The following is a 19772-nucleotide window of genomic DNA, read 5'->3' as shown; positions in this document are numbered from 1 at the left end:
CACATTCCTCTCTCAGCCAACAAACCCATCCCATAACAAAGTTTTTGAAGAAATTTTAGTGAGGAAAAAAAAAAATCTGATTTTTCCTGGTAAACTGCTAAGGATTTTTATCAAAGTATTAAGAATTTTCCCATTTGAATGAAAGGGGGTTGCTGGTTACAATACTCTATCCCAATAGCAATCCAAGTAAATTCCTTCTGCTGGGATGACTATCTTGAATCAGCCCCTGGAAGGCCAGAGTTGATAATGCTCCTAAGCAGCTGTGGCGTTGTTTTCAGCACTGATGCACTGCCAAGCAAGGCCTGCCATTACTTTACAGTCTCTGCTGTCACCACTCTTCAATGGCAATGCAGAAGCAAGCATTAGGCTTACTGGGACAAATTTATTTATTCAAACCAGTACAAATAATGCGGAAAGCAAAGAAATTATGAATAAAGAATACTGTCAAAAAGACCCAAAGAGAAAATGCCAAAGGAAAAAACACAACGAGAAAATGTCATGAAACATTTTTGGGAAATGAGAGTCCAGGAAACAACACATATGACAATTCAGTAGGTGGTTTTCCCTGTATCCTCTTCTAGACCTGCCCTTGCAGTGACACTAAGTGGCAGTCCCAGGCAGGACTGATGCAAGAGACAAAGGAGGTTCTGGTGTATTTTTTGCCTTAAATAAGACAATTACACAAGACATTTTTAGATTATTTTAGGAGAATAGAGAACTCTAAGCATTCTCATTAAACATATGAAGTTCAATGGTCTGGGGTGATCATTGCATGCACTGGGCACCAGGACAGGAATGAGACAGAGCACGATGGAGCCAGCAAGCGGTCACTTCATGCAGCGCCTCTCCCAACACTTGCTTCTACTCATGCCTGTTGTCCCTTGAGTCCTAAGAAACACTACACAGGTTTCCTGTGGACTATCTGGAATCCACACATCTAATAACACATCAGATAGAGAGAGGTCTAACTGGTCAATTCTGGCAATTCAGACAGAATGCCAAGGATGGCAGGAAAGCACAGCACCTTGTTAGAAACACAGATGATACTGACAGCGCAGCACAAAGAGCCAGACTCCTAGAAATGAGAATCTCAGGTATTAAGATTTGAAAAGGCTCTTTTTCACTGTTTTACAAAATAAATATTTTACAATTTTATTTTTTTTTTAGTAAATCTACATAATACTTATTTAATACTTAAGCACAGAGAAATATTTTGCTTTTATTTTTGGCAATGAATACCATAATCTGACTAACATCACAGCAAGAACAACCTTTTCTTCTACCATACCCCCACTTAAAAATTCCTTTATTTAATAAATATGCATCTTTCTGCTACATGCTCTACATCAAAGATCCTTCCTTGTTCTTTTTAAAGACCATGCACTATAAACCCTATTCTGCGCCACCGATTTTAAATTTCGTCTATAAAAGTCATTTTACATATACTACAAATAACAATACATGCCCCAGTTTGAATATTAAAGCTGTAATTCAATTTCAAGGTTCTTCTGACAGTATTCCAGTATCAGTTTTTTTTTTTCCAAGATGTTACTTTAATATTTTTTAGTAAATTCCCAGACTACCACAAATCAAAGCTTAAAAGCAGATACATTTCATCAAGAATTTCAGTAGAGCTTGTTGCTATCCGTGCAAACAGTACTAAGTCCTATAGTATATTAACAGAAATAGCTGAAGTTCCATGATTCCATGTTTCTAATCATGCCATATTACACATTCATTTCAACTTGCTATGTATTTTCTTCTTGCATTCCTATCAAACAGGAGGGAGGGTATTAATAGCTATTAATACAGATAGATGAAAAACCCACATAGAGATAAATCCAGATTTACCAAGTGTAAACTCACCCAAGTCTCTGTTGGACTTTATTATCTTTAATTACTCAGAGATACCTAATTATTAGACAATACTAGGCTTGGACTGGATGTAAAAAATTAAATTGTGCTTCTATGAATCTGGTTAACAGTCTCAATAGAGTGTAGGTGGTGATCAGGGACTGGCCTGTGCCAGTCACATTCAGCACCAGTAGGCTCTATGATGGACAAGATCAACTTACTGTGCACTAAAATGGAATCAGGAGTCCCTGCTGCCTCTGTGAAAAGAGTATTTGGGAAAGGGAAGCAAAAGCCAAAAGGAGACACACACAAGAAAGGAGATGCCAGAAGAGGATAAATGCTAAACAGAGGAGATGCAAGAATGAGAGACTCACTGGTCTGTAGCTCCCAAGATCCTCCCTTCGTTCCTTTTTAAAAATGGGAGTAATGTTTCCCTTTTCCCAGTCATTGGGCATTTTTTCCTGATAGCCATGACTTTTCAAATATGATGGAGAGTGGCTTGGCAACAATATCAGTCAGTTCCACCATCCCTGGGATGTGTGACATCAGGTCACATAGACTTGCGGCTGTTCAGGTACATCAAGTCATCCTGAATCTACTCTTTGCTGATAGTGGGAGGGACTTCCTCCACATCCACACAGACATCAGGCACTTGAAGCTGTGTTTTGGGAGTCATTCAGCACAAATTCAGCCAACTCACATGTGGAGCCTGGAACAATTCACATCATACACTACAGTTCAGTTATGATGTTCTATGCATGTATGCAGATTTGAATAGCTATGAAAAGACAACTGTGGGTATCACCAGGAACAGAAAAGACTGAATTAGGTAAAAAAGGGAAGGGGGAGTAAAAGTTCCTGTAGCTAAAAATTTTGTCAAAAAGCAGCAGAAAAAAATCCTTAAGAAACAAAAGTTCTTTGAGATGGTCAAGAATAATTGTATTTGCTAACAGTATTTTGTATATTGCCAACAAGCAAACATGGCATTCAATTCAATCTTCAACCTGTTGAAAATGTATGTTCAAAGCCTGCCACGTGAAATTTAACACAGTAAACACTCCAACCCTCAAAAACAAGCCAGTGCTTCCCAACAGAAACAAAAATACATATGGAATTCAGAGACATCCACAGCCAGCAGAGCACACAAATTACCAATATCTAGCCAGAACATCTCTTGGAAGACAAAGAAACACAAACACAACAAGCCAAGGATTGGTATAATCCATAGTTCTTAGATCAACTTGTTCCGCTTGAAAGAGGCTAAACCAATTATTAAGAAAGCATATGGCAAGACATGGGAAAATCTCAAAGGGATTCTCCCCAGAATCAACTTTTCACGACCTACCATTCTACTGCACATGACAAAAACTCACAGCAATGCCTGCCAAAAACCCCTCCTTATCTCACCTCTTTTGTTTGACACCTTTCAAATTAGCAATTGCTGCACAGTAGGTGAGACCCTGCCAAACATTAGGAGACACTTGAACAGGAATAATCGCAACTGAGAGAATCAATGTGGATTCCTGTTTTGGGTTAATGGATGAGGATTGCTGGTTTGGGTTATCACTTTTGTGAGAGAAAACTCCAAGTGCCTGCGGCTAGCCAGCCTTCTCCAAATTGCTCATCAAACAAGTTCTGAAGTGTATAGGCACTGCTGCTCAAACAACAAGCAATACCACTTTTCAAGGCCACACAACATCTAGATCATACTAAACAACACTGGACACATGGATCAAGAAGACTGGTCTCTAGAAAGCATAGAACCATAAAACCTTTAATAAGATTGAGGCACAAACCTGGACAAGCACCACCAGCTTCCTCAGAACGTTCAGTTAGAAGATGCATGCTAAGGAAAGCACACAAAGCTTTAAAAAGTCTGCTCTGAGAGAATTTGTGCCAGGCATTTTGCCAAAGGATAGATCATTAATGGTTTTGATGATCTCCCCTTGGAGAGGGGGCTGCCAAGACAAATCCTCTTAGTTATACTAGAGAGGTTAAGTGAGGTCAAAAAGTCCCACCTCTCCCCAGCTGTGGGCACTTCACCAGTTTGATAATTTTGATAATGAAATAAATGAACGCTTTAGGTGTTTACATTTAATTAGTCTGATGCCAGCAGAGTTTCTAATAACCCGTAGTATACTTGGGTTTGTGTCTGCTTTGATTAGCTCTCTTAACGGCCGACCAGCTCTGTCACCCTACTGGAATAATCTATTTTGCGCAAGTCAAGGCCATTTGAGACCTCTGGGCTATGTGGAGGCTGACAGCACGGCTGGCCACTTCCAGCTCCTCCAGCAAGACAGCAAGAATAAAGGGGACACCAGATGTACCCGAATCTCCAGGCACTTTTCTGTCTCCCTTTAGGTTAAGGTACACACAAGATCCTGTTTATTTTCTTCTGAAGGTGAAAGAAATAGTTGTGCTTGATAACACACTTTGAAAGCCACAGTGTACAATACCTCAAGGATATTATTTACCTTCCAAAGCAAAACATTCACCTGTTCCCTAAACACTTCTATGCACAGGAGGCAAGAATTAACCTCCTTTCAAGAATAATACTTGTACAGTTGATCTCCATGGCAACAAAGGCAAAACTTAAAAAGCCACATCCCATCAAAACAGTTAGCTACCACAAATACTATTTGTGCCTATTCATTCAAGCACATTCTCCACATTGCTATGCTCCTATTTCAATTATTTTGAGATTAAGTTTCTTTGCTTTACTAAATTACAGTAATTTCACAATTATAAGCCGCACTGAGTATAAGCCACACTTCTGGGCTTCAGTAACTTTTTGGGTTTTTGTCCATACATAAGTCGCACCTGATTATAAGCCGCACGTTACAATACAGAGTGTGATAAAAGGTATCTATTCTATCACCATCTGTTGAGGGTGGGGGCAGTGATCCATATCTCAATGGCAGATAATCTGCTAATGGGTCATCCATTGAAACCAGGCAGGGCATTGTTCTTTACCTTTTCACAACCCATCCTTCCTCCAGCCAGTCATTTTCTGCTAATGGCCCATTGAGTCCCACTGTGGGACTGATAAAATTACTGCATCCCATTGGAAGTTGCTCCAGCCAGGGGGAAGAGCCCAACATTTCTTACCAAGATAAAAACAGAGGCTTTGGGACACTAAGGGAGCCCCTTTCTCCACTGAACTCCAGTGCAAAACCAGATTTCTCCACAACACCACTGGACCTCTGGAGGGAAACTGCACCTTCTGCAGGAGCACTGCTCCAACTGAATCACATCTGTCACTGCAGGAGGATGCAGCCACCATTTAATGGGACTGCTACCAACACCCTGCCTGACGGGGTGTCAGGTTGTACTCTGACTTTGTCAGGGTTTGGGGTTTGTTTCTTTGTAGTACTGTATTTCTATTTTAATTTCCCTAGAAAAGAACTGTTATTCCAAATTTCCATATTTTTGCCTGAAAGCCCCTTGATTTAAAAATTATAATAATTTGGAGAGAGGGGGTTTACATTCTCCATTTCAAAGAGAAGTTCCTGCCTTTCTCAGCAGACACCTGTCCTCCAAACTAAAACAGCAACTTTTTGTTCTTTGTCCATATATAAGCCACACCTGATTATAAGCCGCACGTTGGGTTCGGACCAAAATTTTAGTCAAAATGGTGCGGCTTATAATCGTGAAATTACTGTACTAATTAAAGGAATGAAAAAACTGTAGAAGAAACATCTAAAAGAAATTCAAAGTTTTTAACAGAAAAAACACAGAGTAACACTAACTGAAAGGCCACCAATTTCTCTCAAAGAAGCAGCAACAGAGAATGCATCAATTGTCAGCAACAATTTGGATTTTACTGAAAGTTCCCTTGGAAAATATTTTCTACTCCCTGATCACTACATGGTAAACTAGCAAACTATAGATACAATCAATGCAATCCATCAAAATAACATGGAATTAGAAGATCACTACATAATTAAGGACCTACTTCTCCAAGGTCCCACAGCCACTCCATAAATCACAACTCGATGCAGGTAGTAATAATGAAGTTTTCCATGCTCGTGACAGATTTTGTGCCTGCTGCCTTCTAAGACTGCTGAAGAGCTCTGATCATACTACCAGCAGTAGGAACTCCCCAGAAATAAGGAAATGAGGTACAAACCTCCCTCCACAGAAAAAGAACTAAAAAACCCCAAATAATCCCCTGGACAAAAACCTTGAAAGAACACCCAAGCAGACTGCTTTTTAGAAAGTACCTTTCCTCACCCCATAATATCTTAAAAGGAAGAGAAGATTGCCATGGAACATCTGGGCAAACACTTACGTTTGCTACTAATGGGTTATTATTGACTCTGTTTGTGTTCTGTTATTTTGTGTTGCTTTCACACATATCTCAATACTTTTTTTTTTTTTTTTTCCAGAAGCTGTGCTCTCTGTTCTAATTCAGAGGAAAACACATTTCTTCTGAAAAGACATGAGAATTCTCTTCCATGCAACATACATACTTTCTGAAATAACTAAAGCATCCTGGCAGCTATAAACCCTGAGAAATGACAGTATGAATGTAGTTCTGAGAAAATTATGTTTTGAAGTTTGAAAGAGTTTACACAAAGTTAAAATGATCACGATTCTAATTTGACAATTACACATCAGAGTTAATTTACAGCCTTGCATCAGTTTACACCATTAAATATTCATTTTACCAGTTACACTTACTAAAGCTTGCTAGCTCATTTGCTTCTTCCAACCACAGAAAAATGTGGCAAAAAAAGAGAATTATTCTTGTAATAGATCATGGACCTTCAGTTGCAAATGTTCCTTTCAAAGACCATGTCTTTCTGGATCTTGCCAATTATTAGCACTAGTTAAGTGATTCCCACTTCCCCAAGGCAGTGACAAGTACATATTTACAGCAATTAAAACAGACAACATTTATAGTGATAGGCTGAAGTACAAAATAAGCATGCACAAACTCTCCATTAAGCTGTTTCTCTAATTCTACGGCAGCTTTATCTGCCTCTCTCTTGTAAGGTGTAGTTCGACCCACTACATACCTCAGAATAAGAAGTCTTATGGGGAGGTCACACAGATTTATATCACTGATGGAAACTCAGCTTTGCTGTAAATGGTTTTGACTCCTTTTGTAACACATTATTACAATGAGAAAGAGTAGCACTGGGTGGTTCTGATTTTAACTTAAAGAGGCATTTTTCACCCAATTTACTCTTGAAGAATGTTAATACATTATTATGACATGTATCCCTCAATAAGTACTCTATTAGATTTGTAGTTATTCATAATTAGAGTAAGGCTTAAAATCAAAAAAATCATATTTCCATATAAAAATAAGAAATTAACTTTGAGAGAGATTGAACATATTAACACTATTTTTAGATAAACAGGTAAACCTGTAATTAAAGCCTGATCTTTGCCTAAGAAAACATCTGTTTTCTTCACTGTGTAATTAGTAAAATTAATGAATTCCAATCCATCCACACAAATGATTACTTTAACTTTGAAATCAATCTCTTTAAAGCCCAAGATGTCTTCAGCTACACACATTTGTCGCAAAGTAATACTGTAGATCAAGTTCAAATTAAGACTATTTTTCTTACAGTTATGTTTCAAACATTTTCCAGCCTTCTTCCTCTATTTTGCCAATGTTCACATTTCTATTATAAACAAAAAATAATAGTGCCTTTAAGAAATTTGAGATGGTTACATACTAGATTAACCTTCTCATACATAACTCTTGTCAGAAATCTGATTAAGATCACATTTTATTTGTATCATAACAAAAAATATTGGGAGGCTATTGGCGGATTTAACAGGCTTATTGAGAGATTTTTAAAAAAATAAGAGTATCCCACTGACACATTTTATTATATACAGAGCAGGAAACTGTTGAACAGTGAACACAATTTCATGATGCAGATGAGAGTATCAATCCTTAGAGAAATTTCTTTTAAAATATTTTCTTCTTAAAAAAAAGTGTTACTTCTAAGAACATTACATGGCAGGTCACCACACTTGTAGAGGTTAGCACTGGATAATTACAGACACCCCAAATGATGGGGCACAGATTATGCTTCAGCAATCACCACTACTGCCATTGTATTGCTGTGATAAAGGGACAACAAAAGGAGGCTTCTATTACACTCTCTGGGTTCTCACTCACAAGGGCAATTCTGATTGCCCATATTAAAAATCTTTGACCAAAACCTGTTCATCTGCTATAATTGTTTCAATTCTCCTCTTTGACTCAGGAACATGTGCAGGAAAAACCCAGCTAACAATCTCGTAAGTACTCATTTTACGAATCTGGCCCTCAGTCAGGAAGTTGCAGTGAAAAGTCTTTTAATCACCTTCTGATCAGAATTTACTGGATTGGATCTAAGTTCAAGGGTATTAAAATGTGCAAAGGAGACTATGAAAAAATGACTGGGTTATAGATTTTAACTTCTTAACTAGAAAATTGACTCAAAATAGATTTTCTAATTTACAATGAATCAAAAGAAAAAACATTAGACCATAGCAAAAGTGGCACAAATGTATCAAAAAGCAAATGAATAAACATTTGAAAAGATTTATTATTAGAAATTGTAATAAATTTTGGAAAGATGAATCGATTTTAGTTAAAAGGTATAACTGACAATTTATTGGGCGGGAAGATGCATTATTTTCCAATTGTTATCCACCTACAGTAAAACTGATTTGTGTCCTATTGTATTTTATGGAAAAGGAGAGAGCAACTTTCAGTGATTTAGATTAAATGTATTAATCATAACCAGACACTGTGAACTATATATCTACTATTAAAGAAGATTTTTGACATTTAATTCTGTAGCAATATTTTGGCTCTGTACCACTCTTCCTAAATCCAATTCCTGCTACAGTTGGCAGATTTCTCCCTTTTAATTTTATGGGGCTTAAAGTAGCATTTAACCACCCATGCGGTAAATAATGCAGGATTAGAAATATTTAGTGTTTTGTTTCCCTTTGAAGAGTACCAATCCATCAACCCCCAAATATTTTAAAAATATTTTCCACATTCTAGCAATATTGAATATAAGATTCAGTAAAGCATCCTGTATAAATGAAGTTGCTTTCGTGAAACCAAAAATACCCCCATTAAATACTAAAGAAAATATGCATCTGTATCACTGTTACAGGGGAATTAATTTTATAATGATAGTGCTTTGTGTACAAACTTTAATAAAACCTTTAGAGTTTTTATACTTTATAGTCACATAATATCTAATACTTTCAATCAGAAAACATACAGTTAAATATTCTCCTGAACAAGGCATAACAATATATTTGACAATACTTGTGCCCAACTTAACACTGATATGGTAGCTTCTATTTAGGCAAACCCTCCCCCCTCCTCTTTTTTTATGCAGACATTGCCTATGTTTTGCTTAAATGTTATATTTTGCTGCATGGGAAAGTGAGCTTAGAGTAACTTTTAAGAGGCAATGTTCTTAGAGTTCTTTTAGGTACTGCAAAGAGTCTTAAATTGCCTTAGACCTACACCAACATGTAGATTCCAGATTTTTAAAAAACACAAACAGGAGTTGCAGTATGGCAACAAAATCTCAATTGCCACACATACAATGCTTTCTTTTCCATAGCATAAGAGTATGACAGAAAACAGGAAAAAGGCTTTTCTCCAGTTTGACCATATTCTACAGGGAATAAAAATGCAACCTACTGTGAACATAGTGTAGGGATCTGTTTAGGTCTTTGTAAAATAAGGCTTTTAGAGGCCTTGTCCAAAGCAAATGGGTCAGGGTAAAGGGAAAACAGGGCACATTTTCTCTAAAAAGCTCTTTAAAGTGAACTACATGAGTGTTTAAAGAAATACACACTTAAAGCAAGACAGTTGCAACAGAGTTTGTTCATCAGCTAACAGTACGAAAACATGACTCCCTAAATAAACAACTTTCAATTCTCTCAACAGAGAAGTTTCTTCCTTGACCTTTAAAACCACAGTCTGCAGGAATGCTAAATCAAAGCTGAGAAATAACAGAATGAGAAAGTTAGTCTCCTGCTTGTGAATGCAGGTGTTTAAAACCACCTGTCAAATCACCTATCCAAAGACAGCACTGAGAAAAGGAAAAACTATCCATGGAAAAAAATCAAGACCAGGAGCAAGCAGAAAAGTCTGCTGAGTCTAATTGCAAGGGGATGAATGGTACAGATTTTGAGCTGGTATCAAATCTGCCAGACTGGAAGGGCTCACTTTCACTTATCAGTTACAAGTATTTACACTTCACTTCAAAAAGAAGCTAAAAAAAGCACCTGCTATACTGCAGCTGAAGGGACAGTAATTAACAAGCAAGGACTAATACACTCTTCAACCACTCCAGCTATAAGTGCTAGTGTTAATAAACCTTTTCTTCTTGTCCTCTATTCCTAGATAATCTGTGTAAATCGGCAACTGGACGAGTGGTTTAAATACACAATCCTCAATATTATTATGCTTTTGAAGACGTCATGCCAATGTTTTATGTAGGGTTTTCCCACAACATCAAGAACCCACAAAACTGAGGAGCTTTGAGTTTTTCTGTTGACTCACAACTCACAGCTTTTTTAGACTATTGATTATCTTTGGAGGATGACCTTTCCATTCTAGAATTGCTTACCGCCATTTATTTTAAAGTTAGCATTGCTGTCCCTGATGCTGGATAAACATGCTTTATAAGGCGTTCACTTCCAATAGATCTTCAAATTGAAAGTGTTGCAGAAACATAAACAAAGCCTACAATTCTGTAAAGAAAAGGTTCTGCACTCAGTTATGTGCTTACCTGCTGTAAATGCCATGTGGCAACTGTCAGAAGAGGCAATCCCTGAGAAGTTTTGAGTAATTTTTACCTTCTCAGAACTACACTCTTAACATGCACATTTGATTTTCTTACTTCAAGCAACTAAACAGTAGCAAGCATGTCACTTTTCCAGCTGAGTCAGAAGTAAGGTAGGTGCAGCAACTGTGGTTTGCTCCACTCCTTTCTGGTTGTGTTCAACATATTCTAGAACACTTCACATCGACTTCACATCTAACTGAAGTCAGAGCAGTCAAAGAGAATGGCAAAGAAGGACCTCTCCATTCCTGTATAATCTCTCACATCAGAAAAGAAGCAGGATAATTTTCTTGGTTCAACTTCAACACAATACATCACGTATGTTTCCTACTTTATTTTCTGTCCTGCATTTTGAAGTAATTTGCCATGATGAATTGCTGGAGAGAATACTACAGAGGTAGTTTAACTGACTATTTTTGCTGTACTTCTTACTATGGGTACAAGCCATATGAACTCAAACTGAACATATTATCCCTCTCCCCACTCCCATTTTAAATTGGGATTTGTATTTTTGATTTTGTTAAAAATCAAACAAGATTCAAATATTCTAATTCCTCATCATTGCCTTATAGTAATAATTAGAAAAATAAGATGCTAATGCTATCTATCACTTCACACAAGATTTTTGGAATATGTATTACACATAAACTAATTCTAACAGAATCAGTGAACAAAACAAATGAGTGTACCTGAATATAAACTGCTTATCTCAGAACAAATGAATGCACCTGAATATAAACTGCTTATCTTAGAACAAATCTAGAAGGTCACTTAATAGGTTTAATCTAGATATCTAATGGAAGTACTCTGCTTATCTCTAGACATCTAAAGTGGCTGTATTCATTACAGACCACCATATGAAAGGCAACATAAAAAAGATATGGGACTATTTTCAACTTGTTCCACCTATCAGCAGCCTTGATGGAAAAACCTATTTATGTGAATGAGTTACTATGGGTTGAATTAGCAAGAAACTTTCAAGTGTTTAGCTGTAGTTGACCTTGTACTTGTTTTCGGTTAAAAATGTTAAACAATGTGTTAGCTGAAATCACTGCCATGATTTTCATTATTCACTTGATGTTTATGATGTTATTACAGCGTAAATAAGATGTTGCTTACCGGGCAAACCATAGTACCTGTGCAAGTGTTCCTTGCCTATTACATGTGTTTTTCTATCTATTCTCAGCATTAAAGGATCAACTCCCTCCTCAAACTCACTACAAGGAAATCCAGCTCCTAACTTGACTCTGGATACAAGATGCTGTTCTACCATTAATTATTCAAAATGCTGCTCTTAAGGCATTAAGAAGTTTCTAAAAGAGATACAACTAAGTGAAATGCTTGCAGAAAAGATACTAAGTGCAATCGTATTTAAAGGATTTATTTTTTCCATTAGAATTTCACTAAAACATAAAACATCAAAGAACCCATAGTTACTTGGGAAGTCAAAATAAGCAAATTCCAAATACTTCATACAGGCACACACCAAAAAGTGGTATTTCTTTTAAAGCTGCAGAAAACAAGAGGAATAATCACACTGCTTTTTATTTTGAGGTCAGAGGTTTTAAAAATCATTATCTCTAAAGACTTCTGTAAAACTGTATTAAATGCATTTTCAAGACAGATACTAAGTGAAGAATGAAAGGGATATCATAATGCTACTTGTTCTCTTTAAAAATAAACTTAAATGAAATTGTAGATGACAATCATTGAGTGGTTGGGCTGAGGTGAATTACAAGAAATACTGCTTAGCCTAACAGTTCATAGCACTTGTCACCACGAATAAGCCACAGAACCCATCTAAAAAACTAAGCAGTACATTTGGCATTTCTGAGACTAATGCTGGAGGGCAACTATTTTGCTGAAGTGGGATGCTGGCTTTGACACTACATTTGAGAGTCCAAGAAGAGACTAAGTCACTACCTTCACTTCACTAGACAGAAGTTAATCTTTGATAGTTAAAGGGTATGCTTTGTCACCGCAGGTCAACTATACCAAGAAAAAAACATCGTGAGCTTTGTGACTCAGACTATCTTTTTCAGTGCTTACACCTAAAAGATACTTACTTTTTGCTGATAAGATACAGCTGTTATCTCCACAAGCTATTAACTGGCTGATGCATCTAAACTATTTTTTTTTCTTGATAGTCATAGATTTTGTAAGAATCAAGGTAGGACACAACTCAAGACTCTACACTCTCATTTACAAGGAAAGGTACAGATGAACAAATAAAAGACACATATGGCATGCCTTCACCAGTAACTCCTTTCTGGCTAAAGAATTGCAGCTTCAAGAGAGACAAATGCTATGTTATTATTTGTGCCTCTTTTCTGATTTGATGACACCATGATAATTGAAGATTTTAGACAATTTCAGGTGACAAAAATCACTGTCACTTAAAGCAAACAGCTTGTGAGGTAGACTTCATTTAACCATAAATCTCCTAATTGATAGGTAGAAATCACAACCCCTCATAACAATGACATCAATACTGACAAACCATCCTATTAATTGCAGTGCTCTGCCTTGAACAATCAAAATACAAAGCAACTGTGCCTTACATACGGATACCACTGCTGCTGCTATTAGTGATGAGAACCACTCTGAGAACTGACCTACCATGAAAAATGATACAGGTGTAATTAGGATCTTTTCAATGAGCAAGTATGCTAAGCTATTATGAAAGTCACTAAGCAGCTTTAGTCCTCCAGTGCTTCCCATGGCAGATGGAAGTTGTATTAGGCTTGCAGTGGTGGAAGTGAAAGCTTTAGCAAAAATGCACTGGAAAATTAACTTGTGGAAAAATGAAGCTCTTGCTATGCAGAAAACATAGTTAGGATTAAAAGGTGTAAGAGCAGTGAGTAGTTCCTCCAAAAATGTATAGATACATGAAGTTAAAAACATCACAGATACCTCAACATCATCCACAATATTCCATTTTGAAACCTGTATTGTTTATATGAGGTTTTGAAATTTGACTGAAGCTTTTTTCCCCCGCTTTGGTTCATAGGTTTGGGTTGGAAGGGACCTTAAAGATCATCTAGTCCAATCCCCCTGCCATGGCAAGGGACACCTTCTGCTAGACATGAAACTACTGTTTTCTCATAAAATAAAGCTATTTCAATGTGACTAAGTTTTAAAGTCTAGACGTGTGCCACTTGACTCATTCCTCAGGACAACTGTAGCATTTTTGCCAATAGTTACTGAACACTGGAAGAATGAAAGGCAGGGCTCACACTGACATCACAGCAGCATCTCCTTTTCTAACAACCTGAATTTTTCTGCCTAAAAAAAACATATCTGCAGGAAGCACATAGGTGCAGGAAAACACCCCCTCCTTAAGGGAGTTTTATCACTCTACGTTGTAAAACTAAAGTATTGAGTTAAAGAGAGGATTAAAAGAGCACAACATTCACTACATTTTGCATAAGTAGATATCCATTTAAGGCAATTACAAACAAACAAAAAAAGAAAAAGCATACTGAGAAATGTTTTCAGTAGCTGAGAGTACTTTTGATGACAGGAAATCTTAATAAAACCATTACAAAACAAAACCATCCCTACCCTCCTACTCGTTTAAACTCATTCGCAGTGATTAGCAGCATAAGGTTTTGAAATATTACCCTCAGACAGAGCCTAACATTCCTCGTCATGAATGAATCAAAGTGTGAAATCCAACAAGAGTTTAGTTTTGTTATAATCTAATACCACCACATTTCCACAGAACTTGATATAGAGACTACTTCTGCAAATGACAGAAAATCATTAACTGAATAATTGATATACCACAGATAAATTCTTTCCTGCACCTTGCTGATATGTATTGTTTCATCTACTATATACCACTCACCCAACGTAAACAAACTCTCCACATCACCAAATACACTTTAACTTGAGAAGTACAGTTCTTCCAAAAGTTGCAGAGTATTCACAGAGAGGCTTCTGACCAATATTGCAAAAAGAGTGTTTGAATTATTCTTTAAGGAAATATTCCTCGATCTATAGCAAGGTTTCTTACCCAGTAAAATTTCATTTTATTTCCAAAATATTTTGACAAGAAAAAAGCTCCTGAAAACACCTGTTTCTTCAGTTAGAAAGAACTTAGAACAGAATTGTTTGATTTGATTTTACATTTTGAAAGCTGTTTAAAAGAGCACAAGTGCTCGGTGCATCTTTTCTCCTAATGTCAACAGACTGTGAATCTGTCAAAAAAATTTTTGAGAAAAGCTTTCATCTTTGAACTTTTGGAAAAAATTCACAGGATTTGACAGAAATACCCAGACACCTTCAGAGAACAGGTCCTGGAAATGCAGCTTTCATCCTTCAAACACATTTTAAATAATTACAACTGTGTACAGTCAAGCTCAGTAGTACAGCTGTGCAAAAAAAATAAATCAATCTAGGAGTGCAAGACTTAACACAAGTGTCTTTAATATAATGAAACCAAGCCCTATGACACAAAGCTGATGGATGGAAAAACTGGTAGAGTCAAAAGAAAGCACCTTTTTCATTGGTCATGTTTTTTGCACTTGAGCTCAGTGAAATCACTTACCAGCTTCCAGCCCAGACAGGGAGTACAGGCAGGAAGAGACAACACAAAAGCCTGCAATGTTTCTCTCTGTCTAAGAGAAGAAATAGTGCCTAGAACCACACAAGAAATAGCTAAAACAGCAGCACTCATTTTTAAAACTTCTTAAAAGTACAGTAATTTCACGAATACAAGCCGCACCAATTTGACTAAGATTTTGCTCCTAAACCGGAAATGCGGCTAATAATCAGGAGCGGCTAATACAACCTCAGAAGTGCCTGCCAGAGTGCTGAGCCGAGCAGCTGCAAAGTCGGCATTTTGCGATTGTTACAAATCGCTACTCTGTTGCACCGCGGGTGGAGCCTGGCTCCCTGCAGGCAGCACGGGGGGCGGGGAGAGAGGCGGGAGAGCTCTCTTTCCTCCTCTGCCACAGCCCAGGGGAGAGACGGGGGGGGCCCGGGGCCGCCATTGCTGCGGCCCGGGGAGGAGAGGGGGGACCCGGGCCGCCCCTACAGCGGCCCGGGGAGGGGGGGGGAAGCGCGCGCCGCCATTGCTGCGGCCCAGGGAGGGGGGGGAAGCGCGCGCCGCCATTGCCGCGGCTCGGGGAGCTGACGGGAGCCCCGCGCAGCCATTGCCACGGCTCGGGGAGCTGACGGGAGCCCCGCGCAGCCATTGCTGCGGCCCGGGGAGGGGGGGGAAGCGCGCGCCGCCATTGCCACGGCTCGGGGAGCCGACGGGGTGCTTTGTCCCCGCCCGCCGCCGCCGCGGCAGGAGCGGGGAAACTCCGTCCCTGCCCGCCGCCGGCGCCACGGGCGCGGGAAAGCTCCGTCCCCGCCCGCCGCCGCTGCCGTAGGAGCGGGGGAAGCTCCGTCCCTGCCTGCCACCGCGGGGCAGCGCCGACCCGGGGTGACCGAGCCCAGGGGCAGCGGCGGCCGGCCCCGAGCTGCAGCACCGTGCTTGACCACCTGGCCCCGTCAGCAGCCCCTAGCGGGCCGAGCCTGCACAGCCTTAGCTCAGCCAGTAAACCCCGCCCTGCCGCGGTTCTGTTACTAATTGCACGCGGGTCCTCGCTGCGGACGACAAAGCGGCTTATATTCGGGTGCGGCTTATCTATGGACAAAAACCGAAATATTTGCCAACACCCAGAGATGCAGCTTATAGTCAGTGCGGCTTGTATTCGTGAATTTACTGTATTTTCACTTGTATGGAGGAGTTGTGAACGAAAGTAAAAATTTTCAGTCAATTACTAAGTTTGGCAAAACATTTTAAAGAAGTGAAAACATAACATGACTGTTTTTTCATTTATGTATAATCTACTCTTATTTCCTTTAATAAGGGTTTTATGCTCTGCCCAGGAGCCCATGTGAGAAAAAATGACAACCTTAATCATTTTAGGTAAAGAGGTAATTTAGTATTCTACATCATAGAAATAAATCCTCACAGTTCCAATACATATAAGATTTTAGAATGTGTTTCAACACATTCAGATTTTATTCCATGAAATACCAAAGCTTCACACACAATTTGCTAGAAAGAACATAGATACAGTACTAGAAAAATGACATGCATATAAACTATATGTCACTAGATAAGTGCCAAGTATGTAAACACACATAAAGACCTAAAGAAAAAAGCATTCATTCTAAGAAATCAGTGTTTCATTCACCGAACACTACTTCTAAATTGTAGGACTTGGGTCTTTGCCTAACATAAAGCAATGTGGGGCTTGAGACCACTTGATCAGGTCATATATAACTAACTTCAGAATTCAACCCATTCAACTCAACCACGGTGAGATTTCATGCAATAAAAACCTTATTAAAAGAGTACATTAAATTTGAAAGCAAATGTATAGTTTTTCTAATTTTAACTACAAAGCTACTATTATCAACTTGGTATGGTATTAGAGAAACCACATGTTTTTCTATTTCTTTTCATATATAGTTACAGTTGATGCTGTCACAAAACGTATCAATGAAGACATGAAAAGTCACCATTATAGTTGCAACCCAAAATATATACATGAAAACTACTTAATTATAGATTCCATTAAAAACGTGCCTATCAAATGAACAATTGAAAGGCTATAAGCAAGTTGTATTAATTTTTATTTTCTTGGTCAGTCTTTTCAGTTGTCATTTGCTGTATGATAACTCATTCAACCTGTACATTGGATTAAAAAAGTATTTTCAAAATATGTGCAGGCCAGGTTTTAACTTCTCTCTTTCTTGTCCAGTGTTGCATGATTATTAAAAAAGTGTTTTGACTCAAAGGCAGTACACCTGATAAAGAGAGACCCATGAGTTTGCTCAAATTAAGCAACTCATTCATGAAACACAGGAAGAGCTTCTGGAGAGAATCTAAGTGCCAGCTGTGGCTACCTCAAATTCAAGTTTACTTCAGCTCCCACTGTGCTGTGAACATGATGTGAGCACGCAAACATTGGGCATTAAACAATTTGAGAGGATGAGGGTATATCAAGGTATTATCATAGTTCATTCTGCCTTCCCCAAACCTGTGATGTCACCCAGACTTTACTGGCCGCTGTAATTGTGAACATTCAACCAAGCTTTTCAAAACAGCTTAAGCCTTGACTGTATGCAAAAGGTCAACCGTACGCCCACATTCCCTAGATACAAATTACACATCCTTAGACTGAACACAAGATACAATGTGTGTCTTTTCAGTAGTGTATCTCTTCTATTTTTTAATGTTGTCTCGCTTTAAGGTCTGTGTAAAAGCAGTGATACAGACATCAGACTCCTTGCTGTTAAAAAAAGAATTCATTCACACCACAATTCTGTTCAATAACTTGAGTCTGCAGTGTTCTTTCCTCAGGATATTAATCTTTCTAAAAGCATTCTTGCTCTTCTTCACTGTTACCATCTAATAGCAGTAATTACTTCTTGTTCTGTGTTATCAGATGTCACAGGTATTAAATGACTTTTTTTTGTCATTGGATTGAAGTATCTAAAGAAGATTTTCTTTCAGAAGCAATCACTGACAAAAGGAAGCACATGAGCTCTGGTTTATATAGCCACGTTTGCAAAGACAGATGCAGCAGATGTGTCCACCAACATAAATAGTCATTAAGGAGGTCAGAAAACTGCATCTGCAGAGCTAACAGCACATCCCTTCTATTTGTGACTCCTGCCTAAACAGAGTGACTCAGAAGCTACATTCACATGCCAACCTTCTTCCACAACATCATGCAAATGATACATTTAATAACTGGAGGTAACTGAATTATCAGTCTTTAGTAGATTGGCCTGGATTTTTGTTACAAAGGGAACTACAATACCATAATTATATATGGGATATCATGACTGGAACACAAAATGGGCTCCTAAGGACAATCCAGAAAGCGTAGCAGAAAATAAACATTAGGATTTTTTATTATATATATGCATTCACAGTATATCTTCATCAATTGAAATTTAATCACCTTTTTACAATTTAGAGGAAAAAGACAGGTTTTAGGGTAGTTAAGCCATGTATCATCAGCACCATGAAGCTAACCTATCAGTTATAATAGCTCCTATAAAATACCAGAGTGAAATTGCAATAAGCCTAGAAAATGGGCTACAAATCCCAGATATGCTCAAGCAAGCACTGAACCAAAAATAAAAATAGGTAGATAGGAAACCAAGAACTAGATAGCATTCATCTAATTCATGACCACTAACAGCAGAGATCACAGGCCAAGGTTTTAAAGCATCTTATTCAGCTCCAAATGGCAATTATTGGACAGGAACTTCAATTACAAAAATCTTGCCTCTTCAAAATGAGTTAAATTTCTAGCAGTGCCTTTCTATTCTCTCCACATATAATAACTCTTACATTTCTCAGAAGCAACTTATGCTGTTTAGGCAACTTAAATCTGAAAATATTTAATGCTGTCAAATACTAAAGAATATTCATGTTGCAGTATTTATTGTCCTGGCCTATGTTTCTTACACCTGATAAAGGATCTCCCACATTCTCTTCCTCTTCCAAACATTTTTATTATAAGAAAGGAATAGACTGGGTTATAATTCATACATTTTAGCATTTAAAAGTCAAATTTCTCTTCTCATCATGCCCTTCTCAAAAGAAAAATTCCAAAAAAGGTATTAGAAACTTATATTGGACAAAAGCTGTGGGAAAATCTCAGATTGCACAGAAATGCAAAGACGGGTGAGTTCTTTCCTCCACTTATAAACATGGCCCTAGGGCTGTAAGTACTAAAAAACCCCAACCATCCCATTCGCAGTTCCAGCCTTAGAACAGGCTCAGTCCAAAGAAATGCATGATCTTTATAGCAGGTGCACGGATAACCTGTTTTAATTTTTTTTGTATATACACTTTTCACCTGACCACACAGGTGTAAACTAAACCAAAGAGAACAGAGACATATTTTTCAAAGCAGATTTTTGAGATTAGAAAAATACCTGAATTGTACCAGAATGCATCCTGGAATTTTTTCATTATCAGAAAAGAAATTGACTTGATTTTCATCATAAAAACGAAGCATGTTTTCATACAGACATAAAATACATACTGAAAATGGTAGTTTATAC

The 19772-nt window shown here is 38.0% G+C and overlaps 1 protein-coding gene across 1 annotated transcript in view; it reads right to left on the bottom strand.

Annotated features, from left to right (window-relative positions):
* GPATCH2 (G-patch domain containing 2) overlaps positions 1 to 19772 on the bottom strand; it is a 123941-nt gene that overhangs the window by 78014 nt on the left and 26155 nt on the right. The gene's annotated exons all lie outside the window — the stretch shown is intronic.

This window comes from Catharus ustulatus, chromosome 3 (assembly GCF_009819885.2).
Source record: "Catharus ustulatus isolate bCatUst1 chromosome 3, bCatUst1.pri.v2, whole genome shotgun sequence".
Lineage (NCBI taxonomy): Eukaryota > Metazoa > Chordata > Aves > Passeriformes > Turdidae > Catharus > Catharus ustulatus.
This window is presented reverse-complemented; position numbering and strand designations above follow the sequence as displayed.